We start from the raw sequence: 11,800 nt of genomic DNA, 5'->3' as shown, positions 1-11,800 counted from the left end.
AAATGTTAGCTATTTAATGGTGCTGAGACACTGAATGTCCTACAGTGTCGGCTGACACAGGTTACAATAACCTCAACAAATCCCCAGACATAAAAGGCAAAGTAGGTCGTTCGTCCTCTAAAGTGACCCATTTCACCCATTCCAATGAACATTTTCTAATCTGCTCGTCCTATTGTTAAAGCTTCTACTATTAATACAAAGGCGTGATAAACCCACAGAAGATGTTCCTCGACACAGTTCCCCTCAGCAATACGGAGCATTCTAGCATCTTTCAGGTCATTGTTGACGCAACTTTAAAGTCATTTCTAGACATATCAGTCAGCTTTTTTTATCCCAAAGCTGTAACACGACACATGCAACATAACAATATGTTATACATGCATGGTAATAGCCTAGTGGTCTAGTGGTATGGCTTCCAAACAGAACACCAGAAGGTTGTGAGTTCAATAGTTCATTATAAGTCGCTCTGGATAAGAGCGTCTGTTAAATGACCTGTAATGGAAATACCGAGCACAAAATGACAGACAGTTAGCAACTAATCTCTGCATATGAATTTCCGTTTGTAGTATTGACAAGTAATTAGTTTTAACAGGCTTTAACATGCAGGTAAACAGTCTGTGTGCAGAGTAAAAGGCCATAAAGCTATCTCAGAACCCATCAGCTAGCAATTTTGCTTTTTGTTAGCTAAAAAATAAACTGCTAACTGAGTGTAAACTGGCAACTTGTGAACAATCCGGTTTTAGACGTCGTCTCGCAACGCTAACTTCATTCTCACCTCTCAAGTTGCAAATCGAACTGTCAACAATGACCAGCGCACAAGAGAGGAAGTCTTGATTATCCAGATGGCTGGCTACACAAGAACCTCTGAAAACTCAGACGACCCCCTTATGGGTTCAGAGATTACATATAGTCGCCCTTTCTCAGCTAAAGAGAAAGATATTTCTGTGCCGGCGAATATTGAACTTACATTGAACAAGTTGCATGCAACACAATTCCAAATGAATAACACTGCTGCTCCATGCATGCTGTGTGGCTATCAACTCAAAAGATGACAATATTGTATGTGTGTTGAAACTGAGAGAGGACATAATTTGCACAATTGCAAGAGGTCACTTATCAGGAGGATGTAATCACACATTGGTTATTATAACTGTAATATACACTTCCTGATTTTGGTGTAGTGCCCCGAATCCCAAGATTTTGGTGGAGCATGCTCACAATGTGTTGTTTGTTATAATCCTAGAATTTTTTAAAAGATTGGTTGTTGCATTGAAACATGATCCCAAATGTGTTACAGTTCCAAATAACATGAGCTGGGACGACTTTTGGGGGCACTATTGAACATTGAGCACTATCACAATACGTATATGTTTTTAGACACACTAGCAGCAGGAATGGCAGTGTTGGTCTGTTTGATGGTCGTTCCACCAATGTGGTCCAAACTGAAATATTTCAACAACTAGTGCAAAGATTACGATTTGGTACAGATATCCATGCATTTTGTGATCTCCTGACTTAACCTTTAGTGCCACCATGAGGTTAGCTGTTGTTGTGTTTAGTGAAGGTCTTAGCTACAATTGAATGAAAAGACGGATAGAAGATGTTCAATTGGCAAATGCCCTGAGGCAGCTCTGATAGAAAGCACTTCCTTTAAAAGTTAGACGGCAGTGTAATCTGATGAGGCAGCTGGTTAAACTCCATGATGACTGTAGCCTCAGGTCGTCCAGCTGTTTTTTTATTAGCTGTTTTGCTGGCTGTGGATTAAAGACAAATTATCTAGCCTTTGCCATTAGGCCTTGTCGACTTTAAAAACAACTTGCACGATGAGCTCGGTCGGGCTGAATATCTTTTACTTAAATTTCAGTTTTATAGACTTCATAAAGTTTTCTTTTTACGTTTTAGATAGTTTACATTTCCTATTATTTCTAAAGCACTTTTAAAGTGCTATATCAATCAATAAAAACAATGATGACAAATTTAATAATTATAAATTGCAAGTGTATGCAAATAGTATTAGTATGCCAATATTTCAGCAGAGAGAGGTGTTAAAACTGTTGAGCTGTTCCATGTAGATGAGATACACTTATTATCCTTCCTGTTGAGCTATTATTGTGCTGCTGTGTAATTTCAGGAACCAATGGATCCCAATACTTGATGTTTTCCTAAAGGAGCATTGGAACAATCATTGAAATTAAATTTTAAGTATTTGTATGCCTCACTTCACACAATACACTGATACACAAATCAATTAAGGACATGCTTTCATGTTTTGTGCATGAGCATTGAGTGGGGGTGGCTGGACTATTCCTGAAAGCCATCCAAACCTTTGTGTTGAGTACTTGAAACCGTGAGTGGGCTCTGTTGCCTTTTTTCCATAATGCAAAAGTGTGAGAGCAAATTCTATTTTCCGTGAGTTGACTGTCACTTTAAATGGGCTCACAGGTCATGTTAGTCATTGTTTTGATGAGTCATTCATGCTGCAGTGCTGGAACTCTGCGTCAGATACAATGTTTATTTTCTACAAACACTACAGTAGATTTTTATTTTTGATATAAGATTCAGGGAGCCTGAAATAAAGGCATGCAGTTAGTACAATTATTTAATGTGACAAATCTTGAGATTAAAAAAACAACAAATAAAAACACATGCTCACAAACTCCAGCTCTAGCTAGTGAGATGAACTTCTGTGTGTGTTTTATCGCACTGCCACTTCCAGCACCAAGGATGAACTTTCATGCAAGACAAGTCTTAATTTGGAATTAAACTTTTAACATAAATGAAAAGTAAGTCAAACACATTATGCAGGCTGTTGACCACTTCCTTTAATGATAATTACATTTTTAGAATGGAATAAACTTCTGCATTTATTTATTTCAGTCATTGACCTGTACCTAAGCTAAACTCATACATTGCAGAATGTGTTATATAATCATGTGTTCTCCTGGTGTAAATCAGAAGTTTTAAAGTGGTGTCCCGAGAAAGGAAGACCACTTAGGATGAAAGCTGCTTTGGCAGTAAGTAGTAACAGTGCTGTATAAAGTAAAACAAGGTTCCATAAAGTACCTTGTTGTACTTAATGTTATATTGAGCTTTCTGCTAACTAATAGATTCTCATTTCTGTTACAGATACAGTCTTTTATGCACAGTACAACATACTAAAAGCTGTAAAGACAAGTATCTGAAGCAGGTGAAGGCTTGTGTGTATTTCTGATACTCCTCACCTGACACCACAGATTGTTGGTATATGTTTGTGTGCATTGCGAGAAGCCCAAATGAGTTCTTGTATAACGTTTTGAAGCAATGATAAACCTGTAACTGATTGTTTCAGTCTGTCTTCCTATGCAAAGCCCGGCACTCCCACAATGAAGTCAACATTCATTTTATATAATTTCCTTAACTGCATTCAGTTACGAGCAGAGGGCAAAAGACGGAACAGAGATTTTGTAAACAATACATCCTCTGTTTACAGAAATCTCTTATCTGGGGATGTGCAGGAGATTAAACACGAGGAAGACTTTTTTTGTTTGTTACTCGAAAAGAAAAAAGAAATCGTGACTCACTTAACCACGAGATGTAAACATAAACACGACATTCAAAACACGGTTTTAAAACGATTGAAGAATCAGTTCAAGTGAACATATTTTTTTCCTACTTATTAATCAATGTTTATGTATTTTTTGTATTATTTCACACTAAAATATATTCTTACATTTGGGATTTACACCTGTTGCTCACATTATGACAGTGGTTTCAAAGATGGGGATCTGGTGATGGAGATAAATCTGACGTGATTGCGAGATGATTAATGAGATAAGTATGAAGAAGACAAAACATCACCACTACACATACTGTACGTTCTCTAGCTTGTCTAAATCTTTTCAATTTTTTAACGATACAATCTGAACACAACTCAGAGACAGAACTGGGTATGAGTAAAATGTCTTTACTGGTGTAAACCTGGTACGGTACACAGGAAAGCAGTCAGTGTGGCAAACAGAGCAGACAAGGAGAAGTAAAGGAAGAATCAGGTCACAGAAGCAGGATCGGGGAAACCGGGAAACCGGGAAGTCAGGGTCAGGGTCAGGGTCAGGGTCAGGGTGCACAAGGAAAACCGCTGGACCATTATGACACAGAGGTTCGAAGATGCAACGAAGGGAATAAAACACACAGACTATATACAACAAGAAGTGGACAGGGTAACGAGACACAGGTGGGAGCACTAACGAACTAATAGAAAACACATGGGACAGGAAGTAGAGACACTGAAACAAGTGGAGAGGTAAGTAGCACAAAATAAAACAGGAAGTACAAACAACAATAAACATTTAACGGACTTTTAGTCCATCAGGATTGTAAACCAAACAATCAGAGAAAAAACCCCATTGATATCTGGTTGTAGTGCTTGCAGCTTTAGACCGCCTGCGATGCTGTCACAAGACGGGATTGCCGTACTATGAAGAGTCACAAAGGTTATGAATCCGTGCATTATGATGAATCCACTAGATGTACTGCAGTATAAGGAAAATCTATTATTTAGCATTAAGAGCCTCTCTATACGAGGCGGGCGTTCTTGTGTCATATATTTTTCAAGGTGCAATGCTCATTCAGCTGATTGCTGCACATACACAATCACAGTTGATTATCATGACACACAGTGCACTTACATAACATGCTCTCACACTGGTTTTTACAAGACCTGTAGCACACACTCTGCTGCTGGGTAAGGTGATCTGTAACGCCACCGCCACTCACTTATTCTGATATGCTGCCTATTTCTACCGAGAGTGTGCCGCTGCCGCTGACTGACCATGTGACTCTGCTAAACGATTAAACCCCCTAACTGTATACTAAGTAGTATAAAACTAGACTTCGACTAGCTACAACAGTACAATTCTGCTTACGCATTGATGCATCAGTATTGATAATGTACTGTCATATGAACCTAATACAAGTTATTTTACTTTTAATACTCAAAAGTAAATTTAGCCGCAAACACTTTTGTACTATTGTCGTGGTATTGGTGCTTTTACTTAAGTACATGATAACTCCTGTTACTCTTTAGAATGATTTTGACAGTAGAATGCATGAATCATAAGAGGATGCTACTCACTTATACTAATATAATGTATTTCCCTAATCGATCTAGATTATGCACCTGTGCACCTTCTGGCTAACTGCAGTGGAAGATGGAGCTTTGTCAGGATGCATCTATCGCTTCTCTTCTCGGCATGACTCATTTGAATAATTGAAGTTCACAACAAGCTGGTTGGCACACAGTGATCTGACTATTACTCATCAGCTCATAATTCAATAAAGAGACATCTCCTCCAGTTATGTTTGCCATATGGCTCGACACTGTGTAGTATTTGCATTGTCAGAGACTGGCTCAGGTGGAGGAGGGAGTCCATGCAAGGTTATGCTTAAACCAAACATCATTTATATATACTAAGGGTAAAACAATGGAGTGGGTAGATCATGTATGCATGGATGTGTGTCATGTGTGCTGTGGAGGTAAACAGTCAATAGCCATGTTTCCATAATCATAATTTTATGAGCATTAAATCATAAAATCTAACATTGCATTAGAATGGAAACAGCAAAATTCGATAAACTTCCTCATTTACGCAAACAATTGTATGCTCGCTTGATGTTGATTTTGCCTTTGTCGATAAAAGTCACTCACATGACTGATATGCTGTTTCCACTGTCGGCATTCGTATTCCTGTGTAATAGAATAATTGCATTAATATGTATTTGTCTCCGGACAGCATGAAACATGGCCAATACTAGCTGACATGAATTTTATTTTTTTTACTTGCACAATTGAAATTGATTCCTGGAGAACTCTCTCCATTTTTGTCTGGATGGATGGTTAGATGGCCAAGGCAACTTGTTTTGTTTCAAGTTGACGACATTTCCTTTTCCTATCGTTTCCTGGCAGATTACAGCCAAGCATAAAGTGTAGCCTATACCGCCAACCTCCGACAAATCTACGCTTTGCGTAGTCAAGTTTGTTCATTCCAAACAAGTTGAAGGGAATGTGCCTAATAACCATTTCTCATTTATGACATTTCAAAAGTTTGCTTAAAATTAGCTTGACAATTAAATTGAAGCACACCTACCGATGCAGGCTGGATGCCAGTTGTAGGAAGAGAGAGACACAGTGAACACATGGGCCACCATATTATAGCTCAAGCTCACCACTCTATGAAGTAATATGTTAGGAAAAAGATTGTGGTTCAGGTTAAAATAAGTACTTTTGTTACGTACGTTAGTTATTTACATTACGTAAATTTACTTACGTACAAAAGTTAAAATAAGTCAATGTTGACTTTTAGTTTTACACAAGTCACAAACAGCAGCCTTCTGGGTAAAAGTTCTGTGTTTATTTGAGCCATCCATCCACCCCGATCTCCTCCCTAAACAGACTTTGCTGCTCTTTAAACTACGTCTCCTACTTTACTCCAGTCAAATATACTACAGCCACTAGAGGCAGTCCTGCGTGTGCAAAACTGACAGTAGAGGGGGATGTGGAGCGGCACAGTTTGACACGTAGGGCCACTGACAAAGGTGTCGCGTTGGACGAGTTGGTGCTGACAGAAAATTGACTTTATTTGTTTTTGTTTGGGAACAGAAAGTAGAATGTTTTGCTTTCTAAAGTATTTTTCCCCTCCAAATACCATTCGACTAAACACTGGTATGAGTTACATTTGGGTGGAGAACCATAACTATCTTTATGACAACAAGCAAAGACTGTATGCACACTTCAAGGCAGCGGTTTCTCACAATTGCAGGAAGACTCTTTAGTGCTTATGGCCCTCGCAGTAAGGAGCAACCTGGGCAGACATTTCCTGGTGTGATAGCAGAGCTACACTCTGCAGTTTGTCTTGTTAGCAGATGTCCTGAGTAGTCGGCTCCATAAACAAGCCACTTATTCCCCTTTTCCCTACTTAACTGGGATGCTTTGTGTAAATTGTTGAACATTCTAGTATGTCTTGCTGAATGACAGACTTGCTTGAGGAAACCTTGTTTGGTCTTCGTGATGCGAGAGGAACAAATTGTTAAATTCCCAATATAGCCAGGCTCACACATGATGTGCCTCAAAGACCGCAACCATACAGTTTAACACATTAAAAAACTATACAATAAACATGGTATACATTTCCTTGGTCCCATTCAACTCTATTGTGTTGCTATTAGAGTGATCATACTAAACCTACCGGTCAATAACATGGCAATAAGATCCAGGATGCTTTTTATGTCAACATAGAAATACAAATGTCTATATGGAAGTAAAGGCCCTGTCACACAGTTGCGTATGGCAGAAACGTATGCTGGCGTATATGAACATTAGGATATACAACGTATATGAACGTATACAGAGCCTATTGATAGCGTATCACGTACTTATACAAAACGTATCAAAGCGAATGCCCAACAGATGCATAGCGCATTCTTAGCGTATTCCTTCGCCGTATGGCGGAAACGAATGCCGGCGTATACGGAATATCGGCAATACGCTGGTGTATGTTGTTGAACTCAGAGGCCGTGAACATTTTTTGAGCATGTTCAAAAACTTTTCACGGCCCAACGGATCTTCTACCTTTAGTTTTGCAGGTATTTGGTCACAAATCATATACTTGTAGAGACATTTTACTGTGAAGCAAGAATGCCAACCTGCTGGTGGCAATGGAGGGAGAGGGGGGGAGCGGAATGAGAGTGAATACATGTCTGTATTGTGTACCAATCCATCCAGTAGATTTTTGACCTGTTTATGGCAATGGACGAAAGGTCACAGGATCACCAAAGTCATTAGAACTCGTCCTCTGGGAACTATGAATGCATACAATTTCATGGCTCATCTCATCTAAACATTTCATTCTGGATCAAAGTGGTGGACCGACCAACTGATATTGTCATCCCAAAAAACTACTGTCCCGATTTTCATAAAACTTGGTGGAAGGGTGTAGCATGGGCCGAGAAAGAACCCATTCAATTGTGTAGGGATAGAGCACTAACCAAAGAATGAATGGCATTGGTTGAGCTTGCCCAACTACTCTTGGTGAATGACATTTTTTGAGACAGATTAATAACTAAATAATTATTACACTAACTTGAAATGACTCCTAATTAAGCACAAACAAAGCAGATTTGGAGTAGATCTTGTTACTATCAAAATTGGAACTAGTGTTGCTGCTGTTGGTGTTAGTTGACCGGCTGATCTCTTCCGGATTCCAGGCGACAGATTTAGCGAGGAGTTAAATCTCTAAACCTCTGGTGTCAAAACCAAGGGCACAGGAAGTATGATTGTTATGTTTGTTGCCATGGACACAAATGCACAACCTGCATGGATTGCAAAATGCAATTTTTTTAGGACCTGGCGGAATTACATTTCTGTAAGAATGTTTATTTGCACTGTACAGACATGCATCATGCACACTATTCACACATTCAAAGAAAGAACCATGCACACACATACATAGACACGCACACAGCTCACGTTACACACACGCATAAAGCTCTGTCAAGGCCTAGCCTTCTATTCTCACTTTCTGCAGCGTCCGTGCCTATGTTACGATACACCTGTCATCACACCGACATCAGCTGCCAAACAGCTTTCTAGCTGATGTGCATTAGCTGCTTCCTGGAAGCTCTTCAAGCTGGATATAGACCCACGGACACAGTACAGTTTTACAGATCGACAGATAAAGCTGCCAGCAGCTGACAGAAACCTTTCTTCAACAAAAGGTATTACTGTCCAGGGTTGGTATGATGAGTTGAACCCTCTTATCTATAGATATTTAAAACAATCTTTCCTTGTTTTAGAGACGGAACGCCAACATTTCTCCAACTGTTCAATATAGTGCTTCGCATGCATGGCTGCAAAATAAATTAGGAAACGTATCTACTGTTGATTTTCAGAGTGAAAAGACTGACACATTAGCAAGCATGCAAATGCAATGCCTTTGTTTGCACTCATGGCATAAATGCAGCAGCAACCACAGCATTAGCCCACACTGTCACAATCACCTTTAATAGCAAAGTATGTGAACACATACAATGAATTTGACTCTTCTTTATTGCTCTTAATGTACTTTCACAGAAATGAACATAACATCTAAGAACAAGGACAACAAAGCTGAACAAATAAAGGTTAAAAGATGGAAAAAGACAGGACTATCATGATAGTCCTGTCTTTTTCCATCTTTTAACCTTTATTTGTTATATATATATATATATATATATATATATATATATATATATATATATATATATATATATATAAAAAGCAACTATGACCGTTCATACAAATAGTGCAAATAAATAAATACTGAATGGATATACATGGACTGGATGATTATGGACAGTATGTACAGTATGTACAGTATATACAGCGTGCAGGATTTATATTGACAGTGACAGTAAAGAATATTGTCTATAATGGGAGTAAGTGGATGTTGAACTGATGTTCACTGATCATCTGACTGATGGCTTTTGTGAAGAAACAGTTTTGTTTCTGGTTGTTTCGACGAACAGTTCTCTGCATCCACTATTTTACTTTTGGCCCCCTTGTTTTGCCTTTGTGTTGCAATATACCGGTGCTGAAATGTAATATTGGTATCATGTCATTAATACACATATGATCATATGGTTTAAATAATGCAGGATTCTTTTTTTTAATTGGTTGACTGATGGCATCATTATCTTTTCTTTCTTCAAGTTTTCTTTAGACATCACAATAATATCGTTATCGTGAATTATTTTGCATTCAACAATCGTGAAGCGAGAATATAATATTGTTACAGCAATGACAAACTATCGAAGCATTTCTGGCTATAAAATAAAGGAATAGGTTTTTCAAGCCCATGTGTTTCTGATTTCACTGACACTGTGTTATGTACTGGGTAGTCTTACTTATTCCCAAACAGGTTGAGGTGGATAAGCCAGAAAGATATTGTAACAGTATCCTCTATGCCAAATCCTCCAAAATCCTAAAAACAGAATAAGATCTCTGCTGCCCGTCTCATCGCCTATTCTCGCTCTCAGTCAACAAATCCTCCTCTGATAAAAGCATTCAGTTCAAATTACTTCTAACCAAAGACACACCTCTCCGTAACATATCCTCTTCTTCCATTACTGGTGTCCTCCACCTACAGGGTCACACTAGCTGGCTCCTACCGGGAGCTTTTTCCACTCCACCTGCATCTCTCTGGAACTTATCACAGACTTCTTATTGACAATAGACCAAACATATGAACATTATTCCCCAACTTGTTCTAAATGTTCATTATTTTATATTTTATTTTGAAACATCATTGGCTTAATTAAATTCCCTTCAACAAAAAAGAAAACAAAAAAACATTACACTGCTTCACCATTTCACATCCTGTAAGCCCCCTGGGTGTTTCCCAAGGAATGGGAAGTCTTAGTGAACCCCTCACCCCACACACGGTCAGAGGGGGAGACGCAATAGCAAGACTCTCAGATATCTGCACCTGTCCATGCTGCGATCCCAAGGAGGCCTCTGCTGGGAAGCTATGGGCTATAAAGAGAAGTCAGTGAGGGTTCAGAGAGAGAGATGGAGAGATAAACAGGAGGAGAGAAAGAGGAAGAGGTCACATAGAGTCAGGTTCATTTCCTCGTGCATTATGTGGCTCATGTAATAACTTCCAATCCACATTGCCTCCTCTTCAAACTAATCTAACTGTGGTGTCCCCCCCACACTCTGGATTAAAACCCATTAAATACAGTGGGATGAACAAGATATTTCACAAGGGAAAGATCATCAACATAACAAAAGGCCATAAGAGTTACTCACTTCTATTGGTCAGGCATGGAGAGAGTACTAGAATACTTTACTCAAGGAAAAGTAACATTTAGTGTTAAGATTGTAATATATGATATGTCTATTTAATTGAAGAAGACCTTTAGGCTGAGAAAAACAGGCATTAAGACTTCAACGTATACGCACCACTGAGCCCTTATGTCCAAAACAACAATACCACCTTTCAGCCTGTGCACACAACCTATTATCAATAATTCCACAGCGTTCCACAGTGTGGCTTTACTCAAATTAACCAAAAAAGAGACAAAACTCAGACGATACAAGTCCCCGTCACTTTGCACACACACGTTAGAAGGACCGAGGCTCTGCAGTCACTCTGACGGGGATTAATTGTCACAAGCAGCAGAAAGGCCTCACACACCACACAGAACGTAAAGGTTCCTCAGTGACAAAGGAATTCACCACAGGAGGATCCAACGCGTTTTAATGTTTAGCATGTTCGCCAGAACCAGCATGAACCTGATACCTATTTTTGTTTTGCTAAATAAATCTTTGTTTAAATTAATGTTGTATTGTTGTTATGAACTGTATTTAGAATCACTGAGATTAAAGTAATTATTGTAATAATAATAATAATAATATAATTATTATTATTATTATTATTATTATTATTGATATTATTATTATTGTTATTAGCAAGCTCCTAGCTTTTAAAATAATTGTTGCAATGTTTTTAAATGTTTTCTGAATCTGCTGCTTTATAATAACTTTTGATTGATTGATTTTAGAGGGCAAATATTTCCAGAATAATTATATAATTATATATTGATACAGTCGTGAATATCCACCGAAACATTTGTAGGACAAGATGATCTTGATTAACAAAAACATTTAGTTTTGGTTCGCTGACTCAGATCTGCCCTGAGCTCTGGCAACATCCTCTAAAATCCTGCTTGTCTGACCTGTTGACCGTAATTTCTGAAATTCCCCAAAGGTAAACAATCTTGCTCGGTG

The sequence above is a fragment of the Cottoperca gobio genome, chromosome 21, assembly GCF_900634415.1.
Source record: "Cottoperca gobio chromosome 21, fCotGob3.1, whole genome shotgun sequence".
Classification (NCBI taxonomy): Eukaryota; Metazoa; Chordata; class Actinopteri; order Perciformes; family Bovichtidae; genus Cottoperca; species Cottoperca gobio.
The sequence above is the reverse complement of the archived record's forward strand: the minus strand, read 5'-3'. Positions refer to the sequence as shown.